The sequence below is a fragment of the Rhinolophus hipposideros genome, assembly GCF_964194185.1.
Source record: "Rhinolophus hipposideros genome assembly, chromosome: 2".
Lineage (NCBI taxonomy): Eukaryota > Metazoa > Chordata > Mammalia > Chiroptera > Rhinolophidae > Rhinolophus > Rhinolophus hipposideros.
This window is the reverse complement of record NC_138048.1, coordinates 57,400,600-57,413,817: the sequence shown is the minus strand read 5'-3', so window position 1 is coordinate 57,413,817 and position 13,218 is coordinate 57,400,600.

The following is a 13,218-nucleotide window of genomic DNA, read 5'->3' as shown; positions in this document are numbered from 1 at the left end:
TGCATAGACATCAAAATGTCCCCACAGTTCAGGGGCTAAGCCTTCCATGGAAGCTGTTGCTTGAACCACATAAACAAAGAGTTGTCTTCAAACTTTGGAAAAACATGTAAATGACAACATTCTCCTCCATCTTTCAGATATGTACTTTGTAGCATTTTTTTTCCCAACTATAAGAGAAATACTGTTTGTACATTCTAATGAGCTCTAAAATCCTCTCGTACTTTCTGGTAAAAGGCTATCATTGCACATAAGCTTCTATTTTTATTTTAAAGTGCAAAAGGGCTAATGTGGCTTTAAAATATAATGTATGAGTTTCATCTGAAAAGTGTATATATGTTTTGCATGTAAAATTGCATATTTTGTGTTTCAATTACTTTTTTCTTTTGGGGATACCAGATTTTCCAGAACCACAACTGACACCTTTTTTTTATTATTATTATTAATATTATTATTATTATTGTTTTTATATTTTCATGGAAACATCAGTTAGTAAGACTACAATGTCAATAAGAAAAAAAATCATAATTGTAAGATGGGGGAAGGGAAAGTTATCATTTTTTATTATTATTTTTATTTTGTATGTTAAAGAGAGTGAGTCCTTGATTTCAAAGTTTCATTGTGCTTAACTGATAATAAGCACTGCTAATTTGTAGAACAAGCATGCAGCTTTGAAAACCTATTAAGGGGAAGAGTGAAAGCTGTGCCTTGGTAAAGCTGGGAGGACTTTCTTTACTGTCCTGAGTATTTGAGTAAACATAAGGACTTCTGAGCTATTTCAGCACTATGTAGATGGCACTAGGGACTCAGAAATGCCTGTATTGTATCTCTTAGGTTTGCCATTAACCAAGCCTAAGTGTAACTACTGGCTTCATGTCCTGCTGGAAATTTAATGCTCTTTGAGTGTATGAGTCGCTAGGACAATGGGGTAAGAGAATATTAAGGACAAACAAATAGGAGTGGGCTGAATGGAGTTCTTGAGGCCTCAGCTCAATGCAATTAGCTGAAAAATGGATAGTTTTTTGTTTGGAGGGGGTTAGAAACAGAAATGGAGAATAGAACTTTGTTCATTAAATCCATTTACATTTTGTTTTCTTAATATTACCCTAATACAGTGTGTGGGATGTTGAATGATAAAGGGTTTTGTTTTTTTTTTTATTTTTATAATTGTACAAAAATTAAGTAAATATCAAATGTTTTATATACTTTATTAATGTTCTTGAAAAGTACTTCATATAGATGTGATACTTTTTTTTTAAAACTTCATTTGCTTGTCTTTTGGTATTTTGTGTTATGGGCTTTTGGTGAGCCAGAGGCAAATCTACGAGTCACTTATGTTTGCCAAGACATGCAATAAAATTAAAAATTAAATAAAAAGTCATTGAGAAATGGTGTTGATGGAGTGTGTGTGTGTGTGTGTGTTCGTTCATCCATTGGCCTTATTTTTAATCATTGAGGAAGAGAAAGATACCGAAAAAACATCAAAAGAGGTTCAAATATCGATGCTTCTCATCTCAGAACAAAGTAATCATTATTTTCTTATTTTAGCCAATCTATGGTGTTGGAAAGACCTGGAAGATCTTCATTTGGTACATGAGATACTCACAAATTTAATATTTTGAGGTCAGAATGAGTTTTCTTTGGAACAGGAATCCGACTGCAGATGTTTCTGATGTCTAATTTAGCAACCTTCCCGTGATGCTCTGTGATGACCTGCTCAGCACTGTGGGGCTGGGATGCGTATTACCTGGCTGTGTGTGGGAAAAGAATTGCAGATGGTGAGCGCTGGGCACATTCTCCTTTAAACTCAGTGTTAAACATCACCAATCAATTATATACGTAGATACAATACGATATCTACTATCAAAATGATTTATTTTATTAAAGAAATGAAGAAGCTCGTTCTTTTATGAGCTAACATTAGATGGGATTAAAGCAATTTAACACCTTGGATTTATAAGGAACTTTATAGGATAACATTATATATAATATATAGTATTTAAAGATATCAGTTTGTTTTCCTATTTATAAATGTCATCCCATCATGAATATATATATATATATATATATATATATATATATATATATATATATATATTCATATAGAGTGGCAGGTTCAGCTTAAATTAGGGGTGCCAAAAGATTGCAATTCTCATTCCTTAAAATTTAGGTGATGGATTCACCCCAAAATGAAATGATTGATACAATGATTCCATAAAAATAAAAATAAAAAGTAATGGAAATTGTTAATCCTTGATATACTACTAAGGCACTTTGCATTCAACTATAGTTTTTTGTTTGTTTGTTTTTTGTTTTGCTTTTCTTTTTTTGAGCAGTTCTAACCATATGTATGATTGGTACTTCATGACTTTTGCTCTCTCTTAGAGGTCTTCTGAACTGAAAGGAAAAAAACAAAACTTGCTTTTTTATTTTAATTTTAAGACTTCCTTTTAGAGTAATATTAGGTTCATAGCAAAAATTGGAGGATAGTACAGAAATTTCCCACAGAGCCTCTACACAAATGCATAACCTCCCTCATTCTGAACATCCCGCCAGGATGGTACATTTGTTACAATTGAGGAAGCTACATTGCCATATCATTATTACCCAAAGCCCACACTTTGTGATAGGCTTCACTCTTGGTGTTGTACATTCTATGTGTTTGGACAAATATATAATGACATGTACCCCCCGTTATTGTATTATACAGAATACTGGCAATGCCCTAAATGTCCTCTGGGTTCCACCTATTCATCCTTCCCTCCCCAAAACTTCTGGCAACCTCTTTTAGCATCTGGCAATCTTTTTACTGTCTCCATGGTTTTGCCTTTCCCACAATGTCGTATATCCAGAATCATACAGTATGTAGTATTTTCAAATGGATTTCTCTCACTTAGTAATATGCGTTTTATGTGTCTCCATATTTTTTCATGGCTTAATAGCTTATTTCTTTTTAGCGCTAAAAATCTTCCCATTGTCTTGATGTGCCAGTTTATTTGTCTATTCAACTACTGAAGGGCATCTTCAATACTTCCAAATTTAGACAGTTATGAATAAACTTGCTATAAACAGCTGTGTGCATGTTTTTGTGTGGACATAAGTTTTCAATTTCTTATGGGTAAATACCCAGGAGCGAGATGGCTGGAGTGTGTGGTAAGAATGTTTAGTTTTGTAAGAAACTGCCAACTGGCATGCTAAGAGACTGTGCAATTTTGCATTCCCATCAGTAATGAATGAGAGTTCCTGTTTCTCCAAACCCTCACCAGCCTTGGTGTTGTCCGTGTTCTGGATTTTGGCCATTCTAATAGGTGTGTAGTGGTATCTCATTGTTTGAATTTGCATTTCCCTGAGAATATACGTGGAGCATCTTTTCATGTGCTTATTTTTCATACACGTACCTTTTTTAGTGAGGGCTTTGCCCATTTTTTAATCAACTTCTTTGTTCTCTTATTTTTTAAGTGTTTTGAGTTTTAAGTGTTCTAAAACTACTTAAAAAAAGAATAAAATTTATTTCTTGCACTTATCATAGGATCTGTTAGGCCCTTTTTTAAATCTAAAATTCAGTATGGAAAGTTAGTGCTTTTGTTTTTCCATATCTTGAGATATTTTATTTTCTTACCATTCTAGGAATTACTTTACTTACCAACAAATTCCAGTGAGTCAAAAAGGCAAAAGACCAAAATTCTTTTAAAAAGGAAGAGTGGTGGAATTGTCCAAAACTCTGCTGTCTAATATGGCAGCCACTATTTACATGTGACTACTCTGCACCTGAAATGTGGCTATTCAAAACTGAGATTTTCTATAAGTGCAAAATACATATTAGATTTCAGAGACTTAGAATAAAAATAAAGAACGTAAAATAACTCACTAATAATTTTTATGTTGATTACATGTTAGATAATATCACAGATTAAATAAAATCTTTTAGAATTAATTTTACCTGTTTCTTGTATAGTTTATATGCTGACTAGAAAATGTAAAATTATATAAGTGGCTTTCATTATATAGTTCTATGGGACAACTGGCCTAGAAAGATGATACCATGAGAAGCCTGGAGGGTGATGAAAGGAATTTACTATTGCATAATTATCCAGTTTTCCTACTGTGGGGCTCAAAGTATTACATCACCTTTCAAGAAGGTATAGAATAACATGAGATATTTATCTTTAGAGTCTGCCTTTAGGTTTTCTTAAGAATTTAGAATTTTTCATTTTCTCCTGACAATGGCAAAGAGATTGAAATTGACAGAGGAAGATGTTTCACAATTGTTAAATCAGAAGGTGAATATAAAGAGCACCACTTTGGACTCTAATGATGATGGGGAAATGCATTGTGTAATTTAAATCTCAGACTGAGTTTTCATGTGAGTATATCCTAGATGAATTTTCTCAAACAAAAGTCTCAGTAGTTGAGCAGTATAGTTTCTAACGATGAAAAGGATATATGCTTCTGTTAAATAGTAAATTGTTCAATGGGAATTTTGCCATGTAAATATTTGGGACAAGAACCTGACCACCTTATTTTTCTAAAGGGACATGTGACAGTATTCTTTAACTGTAATGATTCTTGTGCATCAAAATTTACCCAATATGCTTCACAAGTGGACAAATGCTAGACATAGGTGTGTATCAAAGATAATTGGAAGAAAACAGATTATGTAGAAATTTAACTCATTGAATTGGTCATTCCAATTGATGGTTATAAATATAAAACTAAAATATTTTGCACTTTTGGAGCAAAGAATATGGTCATCTTTTCAACAAAATTATGAGCCATCAAATGTTCCAAAAATTTTTCAAGTATTACATTTTGATAACAGAAATGCAAGATAAAGAATCGGAAGTAATGATAAGCTGGAACATATTTGAAATCGATATTTACAAGATGGTTATATCTCATATTGCATCGTATGTAGCCCATGAGCAGTTAATGGTATTCAGAGGATATTTCCCATTTTGCCTGTATGTGTACATCTAAAATCATGAAAATGAAACAAATTTTAGGCTTACTATACTAAAATTCTTACTAAAATTTTTGATAATGTCATTTTTCACTATCCTTTCATTCTGTATTTCATTTACAAAATTATGAAGTATTTTTAAACGATTAAAAGCAGATGAGTAACAACATTTTCCTGTTACACTGAATAACTTACCCAGTATTAATAGTTACAGAATACCAAAGACAATGTTAAACATGCTTGAGTTATCTAAAATTTGCATAAAATTTCTCAGGTCCAGGTATCGTATTTCTGCTTTTGGGTACACCTTCTGGATTGCCTAGGAAGGTAACCCAAGGATCCTAGCAGTATAAAAGGCACTTCTGAAAGCAAAATAAAATTATGGAATAAAGGGCTGTGCAAGAGTGGCAGGTAAAACACTGGAGCCTTCCTGACCCAGGGACGATACCCGTAATCTAGAATCAGGACACCCACAGATTGGCAGGTGGCTGTGTCCATTCTCCTTTCAACAATTCTTTCTCTTTCACATTCTATTGTTCTCTTACTAGGTAAACTAGAGCATAGGACACTTCCACCCTTGAGTATAGATTTTCCAGCATCCTCTTTACACCCATAAAAGCCTTAGCATTCATTATTTTTCTGAACTTGATCCACACTGTCTCTTTTCGTGGTACTTCAGACTCATTCCAAAAATGATTATGCAGATGTATAGACTTTCATGGAAATAGAGAGGCAGAATAGAAACAACATTGGACTGAAAGAAGTCTGGTGACTGGGGCTAGATGGTTAATCTTCTGTGCCTCAGTTTCAGCATCTGTAAAATGAGGGATGTGAACCCCTGACTTGTCACTATGTCAGTTATATTTTTAGGAGAGAGCTGAAGGATGGCATAAAACAACTCTGCCATTGCAGATCTGAGGTTATAGTTTTAAGACAAATTACAGTCATATATGTGTGTGTAGGGGGGAGGGCAGACAGAACCCCAGAAAGCAGTTTCCAGGCTCTCGGCCTCGCATAGAAAGGTGCTGGCTCAGGTAGTAAATGGCCATCAACTGTGATCAGATGGCCATCAGCTGTGGCTAGTTGGCCATCAGCAGTAACCCGTAAGCCATTGACCATTGATATAACTGGCGAGACTACGGAGGGGAGCCGAGGAGAGTGAAGGAGGAGACTGGAGGAGGGTGAAGCGGAGTCCAGGAGAGTCGGTGGGTTGGCAGCAAAGCGGACAGCAGGTCGCACGTCGTCATGTAAACCCAGCCTCCAGTGAGACCATAGTGGTATGACTTCCCTACTATAGCTCTGTGGGTGTTCCTTTTTGGCCTAGTCACATCCTGCGTTCTTATGTGGGGAGCGGGAGCTGAGATCCCGCCGGACGCCCCGCACGACAGTGTGTGTGTGTGTGTGTGTGTGTGTGTGTGTGTGTGTGTGTGTGTGTATTCAGGTAAGAGTAGTTCATTAGTTTAACGCAGTGCTTTTAGTATCAATGTTGGGTGTGTGCTTGAAATTTATGCTCTTTGTAACTCCTCACACTAATCCTGAATCTGTGTACCAAGTGGATGGCAAGTACAGGCAAGTAAATTTCTCTTTTGTGATTCTGATCATAATTTTAGGCCATGGACTTGGGAGGTGCATCATTTTGTAATTTGAGTAAAAGTTAGATATAGAAGGACAAGAGACAGGAAGAAATTTCTAGCAAAGAGAGATTGGCTTAAGAAACAACACATACTAAATTAAGAATTTTATAACACTTTAACTCATCTGACCATTGTGCTATAATTTTGGGAATACCACAATTTTATCTGTAAAAAAAATTATAATGATTTTGAACAATGGTTTTATAGCCCTAAACTCTAGGTACTGTCATCTCTGAGTTGATCATTCTGCCATATTTTTGTAGCTAAATTTGCATTAACTGTACCAAGTTTTTCTCCAACTTACCAATACCTTTCTAATACTACTCTGCTCCATTAGTGAGTAAAAGTTAGAGAAAGCAGTTGAAAGCACTCAGAATACCTAGCCTACAGAAAAGCCAGAATTTTAAATGAGAATGAAAGAAGAAAGAACACAAAGATCAACCCCTTGTCAGAGTCTGGGCTGTGAAATGAATAGAAATTCTGCTGTGTCATTCCACAGGGCCTCCTGCCAAATGCATTTTGGATATGTTCACAATGTTTTCTCTCAAGAATTCTGGAATTGTAGTGGCATCAAGGTGTCAGCATGTTTGGCATATTAGAATAAATCCTAGTATTTGTAAATATCCAACACAGACATCGTAAAGGAACTTTTGGGAACCTCACCGAGGAAGGAAAAGTCCCAGGAAATGCATATGTTACACCCGGTGTTCAAATGATCACCAGACCACTGGGAAATGTGTGTATGCATGTGTGTGTGTTTACTTCTATTAACTACTCTTGGGATCAGGACATCTCAACATCCTTTTCCCTTGCCTTTTTTTTTTCTTTTTCAGTGACCCTAAGGCATTTCAACATCCTTTTCCCTTGCCTTTTTACTTTTTCAGGGACCCTAAGGCATTTCACCCTAACTGATTTACTCATAAGCAACACAAACTCTCAGCAAAATGATGTGATAGTTGTTTTTGGAACACTTCCATTTCCCTGCCCGTTTCTCTCTTCCTCTCTACCTAGATACCCATGTTCTCTTCTATTCGCCACTCAAGCTTGATGTTTCTAGGCGAGTGGTAATTTCCTTTATAGTGGATAGGGCACCTGGGTTGTTTGCACTTTGCCAGGAGTTTCAAGTCACATGCAGGGCAAGAAGACACGTCTAAATGTAGTCTCACCAAGGCTCAGCAGAAGGCATCAGACGGTCCCATCACTGGCTAGTGTTCAATCAGCATTTGGCAATCAATGGGAGTTCTGTCATCTTAGATACTGCTCTTCTTCTTCCCTCGTATAATATGCTATTCATGAGAACATAGCTTGGCTGCCTCACCCCTCCATCTTTCATCTCCTTAGCCTCATTACTTCTTGTCCTGGGGTACAATACCACAGTCTTTGCTCATCATCACAGCCTCTGAAACACTTTGACCTCCCTTGGTGAGGGTGGTGGGAGTGGTGGATGTCTGCCACTCTCCCATGATTGTATTGCATTCTTTCCTTCCCTGAGGAAAAGAGCTCCCCTGTCTCCTGGCTGAAAGACTATGTTCTTACGAACTCCACTCCAATTATTTCCATGGTATTCTTGTGTAATACCAGCCTCTCTTCCTCGTGTTGAATGAGCTGGGTGCATTGATGGTGAGGAAACCAGAGGTGGTAAACTTTGGTGAGGTATGAGAATCTGATGGGGCAGGCAGAGCTCAGCAAAGGTCTGCACAGAGGTATCACATGAGCTCTGGTGCTATGAAGGTTCCCTTTGTGCTTCCTGTCCAAAAAGTTGCTCAGCTTCCCTTGATACTGTCTGGTCTGTGCAAGTCACTATGAAAAATTCAGGGTTGAGAAAGTCTTATCCTAGAAGTGCAGACCAAAAGGTACTTAGGAATTGTGTAGACTAAGTTCTTCATTTTATGGAGTAGGAAACTGAGGTGTAGGCAGGAATAAGGACTGTCTAGCATTTCAAAGCAGGGCTGCATCCAACTAGCCAATAGCAAGGAGGAACCAGTTGACCTTGACCCTTCCTTTCCCACTTTCAGTCCAACACATCCCAACCTTTACCTAGAAGAGGTCTCTTTTCCATGCCACAGCAAAGCCCTTGTTCTTATTCTTATTACTCTCTTTTTCTCAATGGAACTTAGGAATGAATAATTTTGGGTGCCACTTATAAATGGATTTTTCTCTTCCTATTTGCTCTGCTGTTTTCTCACTCCCATGATTTTGTTTATCCACAAACACCCCTGACTTGAGACATTCTCTGGAATTCACACAATAGGGGTGTTGGAACCAATTATGGCTTTTATGGTTTGGGTTATGCAAATCACCTCCTGCTGTCTCTACTACTTGCTTTGATTTTTTTTTTTTAATTTTGTTTTTGAATGAAAAAAATGAATGTTCATTGTGGAGCCTGGATTAAGGATTAACAACATTTCTGCCTACACAGATATTTTTTTTCCCTTAAATGAAAAATAATGTATATATACACAGTTCCATTGCCTATCAAAAATTTCTTTTGGAAAACCTAGTTGCTCCTTGACCCAAGAAATACATAATTCTTGCTTTAAGCCTAGAACCTCTTAGAATTACTGGTTGGAGTGTTCTTCTCAGATGGGCAATATCCTGAAACCAAAGAATGCCAGGGCCTAATGATTTGTGTCACAGTTCCCACACTACAGGAAAGTCTGTGTTTTGCTTTGAAGAGTGTGTATTGGAAATATGTGTTGAATGAAAGGGTAAATGAGAGCTTAGGCTGTGCAGTCTGATCCCAATGTTCTAACCTTGACTTCACCAATCACCAGCTGGTGACCTTGAAAAAATTACTTAACTTCTCTTTGCCTAGTTTGCCTCATGTGTAAAATGGGGACGTTGTGGTACCTCATTACTTGGTTGTGAGAACTAGCTGAGTTAATAACTGCAAAACATTTTTTTAAGCCTAAAGCATAGTTAATAGTCTCTAAGTCAATTTTATTTCATTTTATTATTATTTTTTTTTTAATAAGAAGACTTCGATATCTGTCTTAGGTGAATTCTGGAAACTTACTCCTACTCTGAGTCTTAAAGTTTTGCAGAAGGGCTTTCTCTGAGAAAGACCCTTCCACACTTTGGAAGGAAGACATTAGGCTTTCTTTTTCTACTTCATGTTCAGAAGCATGAGAAAATTCAAATCTGGGATAATGAAGAGACAACTGGAGATAATCTGGGATAGTGAAGGGATAGAAATGAGAGGAGTAATAAATACCATAAAGAGTGGGAGCAACATAGACTGGAGAGTCCAGAGCCTGGATCTCAATCCTCCCTCTGCTACAAATTTATATAAATCCTTGGACAAGACATGTAGGTCTCAGTCTTGCCCATCTCTAAGAGAGTAGAAGTTTTTCTTTAGCATCAGTATTCTAGAAAAACATATAGTTCTACGTGAGGTAGACCACCATTTGAGGAAGACAACAAAGACTTGACTATATACTGACATTACATAGCTAAAATGAAAAGGCCATAAGAATGAATATCATGCAAGGAAAATCTGTGGGATGTACTAATGGGAATCCCTGGGATACAAGCAAAGGTATGTGAAACAGCTATAGGTATTTTCCACGGCAGTATCCCTTCACACCACACCTTTCCCAGCTGAGACGCCCTCTTGAATCTCTTAGTACATAGAAGAAAAGATGTCAATATGAGAGAAAAGAAGGGGCAATTTTCTAGATTTAAATAAATAAATAAACAAACAAACTACCAAGAAAAATAAAGCTGAAAAGAAAAATCTGGTAAAAAGCATCATGATTCAGATTGATTGCATAAATGAGTATTATGTCTTGCTATTTTTCATAAATATACTGATTCAAAATTCACTAAAACGTTTATGTAAATTAGCTCTTTGATTTCCACAACCCTGTGAAATAGGCAGAGTGCCTATTATCAGCTGTAGTTTCTAGTCGAGAATGCTGAAACTTGGAGAGGTCACATGTATTCCCCAGTTCACAAAGCTAGTTAGTGGTAGAATCAGGAGTAACACCAAGTCTGTCCTAGTTCAGAGCTTTTTCCCATGGTACTACTATCTTGAAATGAACAAGTAATTTTTCAGTGGGTCATTCCCCTTGGGATAAACACATATACCCACATTTAGGAGGTAGAAGCACTTCCAAGCTATCCATGTTTTCCATGTCTTGTGCTGAGCAGTTTCTGAATCTGGCAGCAGAAGATTACATTCATGCCCCTTGTCCCTTATTGGCGTTACATCCTTTAAAAGGCCATTGCCAACAGGGTAAAGCCCATCTACAGTCTATCATTGATTTAATTTTTAAGTCTAATGTCATCCAACCAATTTTGACTATTCAACATTCCGTGCTAGAAAGTAACCTTCGCAAGGCAGAGTTCTTTGTGTTCTTCACTGATGAATCCCAAAGTAATAGTCACTCAATATCTATTTGAATGAATAAACCATCCTTAAATTGTCATGTTTCTGTGAATTTGTCATACTATTCTCTCCAAAACAATGTGTTGACTCTACCTTCACCCACCTCCATAGATATCTTTCAACATTACCTATCTTTCAAAAATTAATTCAGATATTACCTCCACAACAAGATTTCCTTGATTATCCACCATGGAAATAACTAGTACTTAGTTGTATTCCTGTTTACATGACACAATATGGATACCCTATACCACTCAATTTGATTTTTAACAATTTTAATTTTGTTTTTGTTTCTGAATGCAAAAAATCATTTTAATTGTTGTCATATAGAATATAAACAACACTCCGCTTATCATCAGGGATAAAAAAAGAAAAAAATGGGAAAGGAAATTATATATATAGTTTGGCCATTGGCTTACCAGAGACATGCTTCCTCTTGAGAACAGATTTAGTGCCAACAAAGAATACCTTAAGCTCTCTGATGTGATATAAATGTAGGAGAAGATACAGAAGCACAAACAAATATCTATGAGGCTTTCAGAGTGAGATTGTGATATGAACTACGTGGGAAGATCTAGAGGAAGAAGAGGTGCTTTTGGTTAGAGAGATCGGAGGCAATGTCAGAGAAGCAGCAGCATTTCGACTACCTTATGTGCTGAACATCACGGTCAAAACCATAATGGCATAGCGATGTAGTGATCTAGTCAATAGGTGGCTTCTTAAAGTAGAGACATGAATGGAACTACGTACAATGTCACACTTATATATGACCTATAGTCAAATACATCTGATGCAGCTAGCTTGTGCTAGAGAACCTATACACTGTTGTTCTTAAACTATTTCAACTGCAAAGACAGAAATGACATAGGGGAAGGTAATTTCTGTGGGCCCAGTTTGAGAAACAGTCCCATCAGAGCTAGAAACATATCAGTATTCTTCAAAGGCCTTACTCATTCATGCTGCTTCAACATGGCCAAAGGCTTGCCTTGAAAGGAGACCCAGTATGCATTTTTACAGAAAAGTTAATCCCACTGAAAGCTTCTTCAATTAAAGCAAGCTCTAGGGGGCAAGAAGTAGACAAGTAAATGAAGCATAGTGACTCAGCTCCTCCGTCCTCTTTCCCTCGTCTACCAGCCAGGAATACAGGGAGGAAATGAGTTAGGTCAAACCTATGCTTGAGCTTCATGAAGCAAAGAACTAGAATCTATATGAGCTCAAGGTAATTTTGTTACAAAATTCTATTCCTTTACAGTAGGTCTTCCTTAGCACTTGGCACCTGTGAGTAAGAATCTCACATTTACAAGTCTGGGAAGAATGTGAATGGAGAGAATGACATGAATGCCTATCAAAAGGCAATTGAAGTGTGGCCAAAGTATTCTCATTTGCACCAACAGGGAACTGTCTTAGGTTAGATTCCCCAATATCAGATCCAGAAACAAAAATTCATAAGTTACAAGAGATTTATTGCAAAGTGGTCCAAGGGAAAATAATAAAAGATTAGGGGAAAACAAGACAGGAAAGTGGAGAATGCCAACCAAAGGTACAATGTCAGACAGTTCTGGAGAAAGCAGCTTTACCTTGAACTTGAAAGTAAACTCTGGAATGGCATGCAACCTCAAAAAGGTCCTAACCGGAGGCCAAAGAGCTTTGATATTTGTAATCCTACACCTATTGGTCATTGGTAAAAAGCTGTCCAAAGAGTATGTAAACTCCCAGGCACTTCCAAGCTATCCATGTTTTCCAATAAAGGGCTCCTGTACACCAAGAGCAGTCTTCCAAAAACAGCCACAATTTCCGGCTCTTGGAAGTGAAATATATCAAATGTCTGGGACACATACTATTTAAGAATTTTTTTTTAAATCTGCAAACAAATAATAAATCAAAGAACATTGTTCTGAGGGCATCTAGACCTTAACCCAGGGGTGTCCAAACTTTTTTCAACGTTTTTTACCAAGTGCCATATGCGGTAAAATATGCAAACAGCCGGGCCACTCACTGGAGGTGAAGTACGTATTGCCTCACCTGGTTTATTTAAGTAAACTAAATATATTTTTGGAATTTGCTGTGGGCCAATTAAAAATGGATTGAGGTCTGCAGTTGGCCCGCGGGCCGCAGTTTGAACACCCCTGCCTTAACCTATTAACTACATTCCCCTAACTTTTCTATTGACTTGGACATCTGTGTTCAAGAGAGTCACCTTCATTTGCTGACTTGCAGGCCTTGTGCTAATGCTCTGA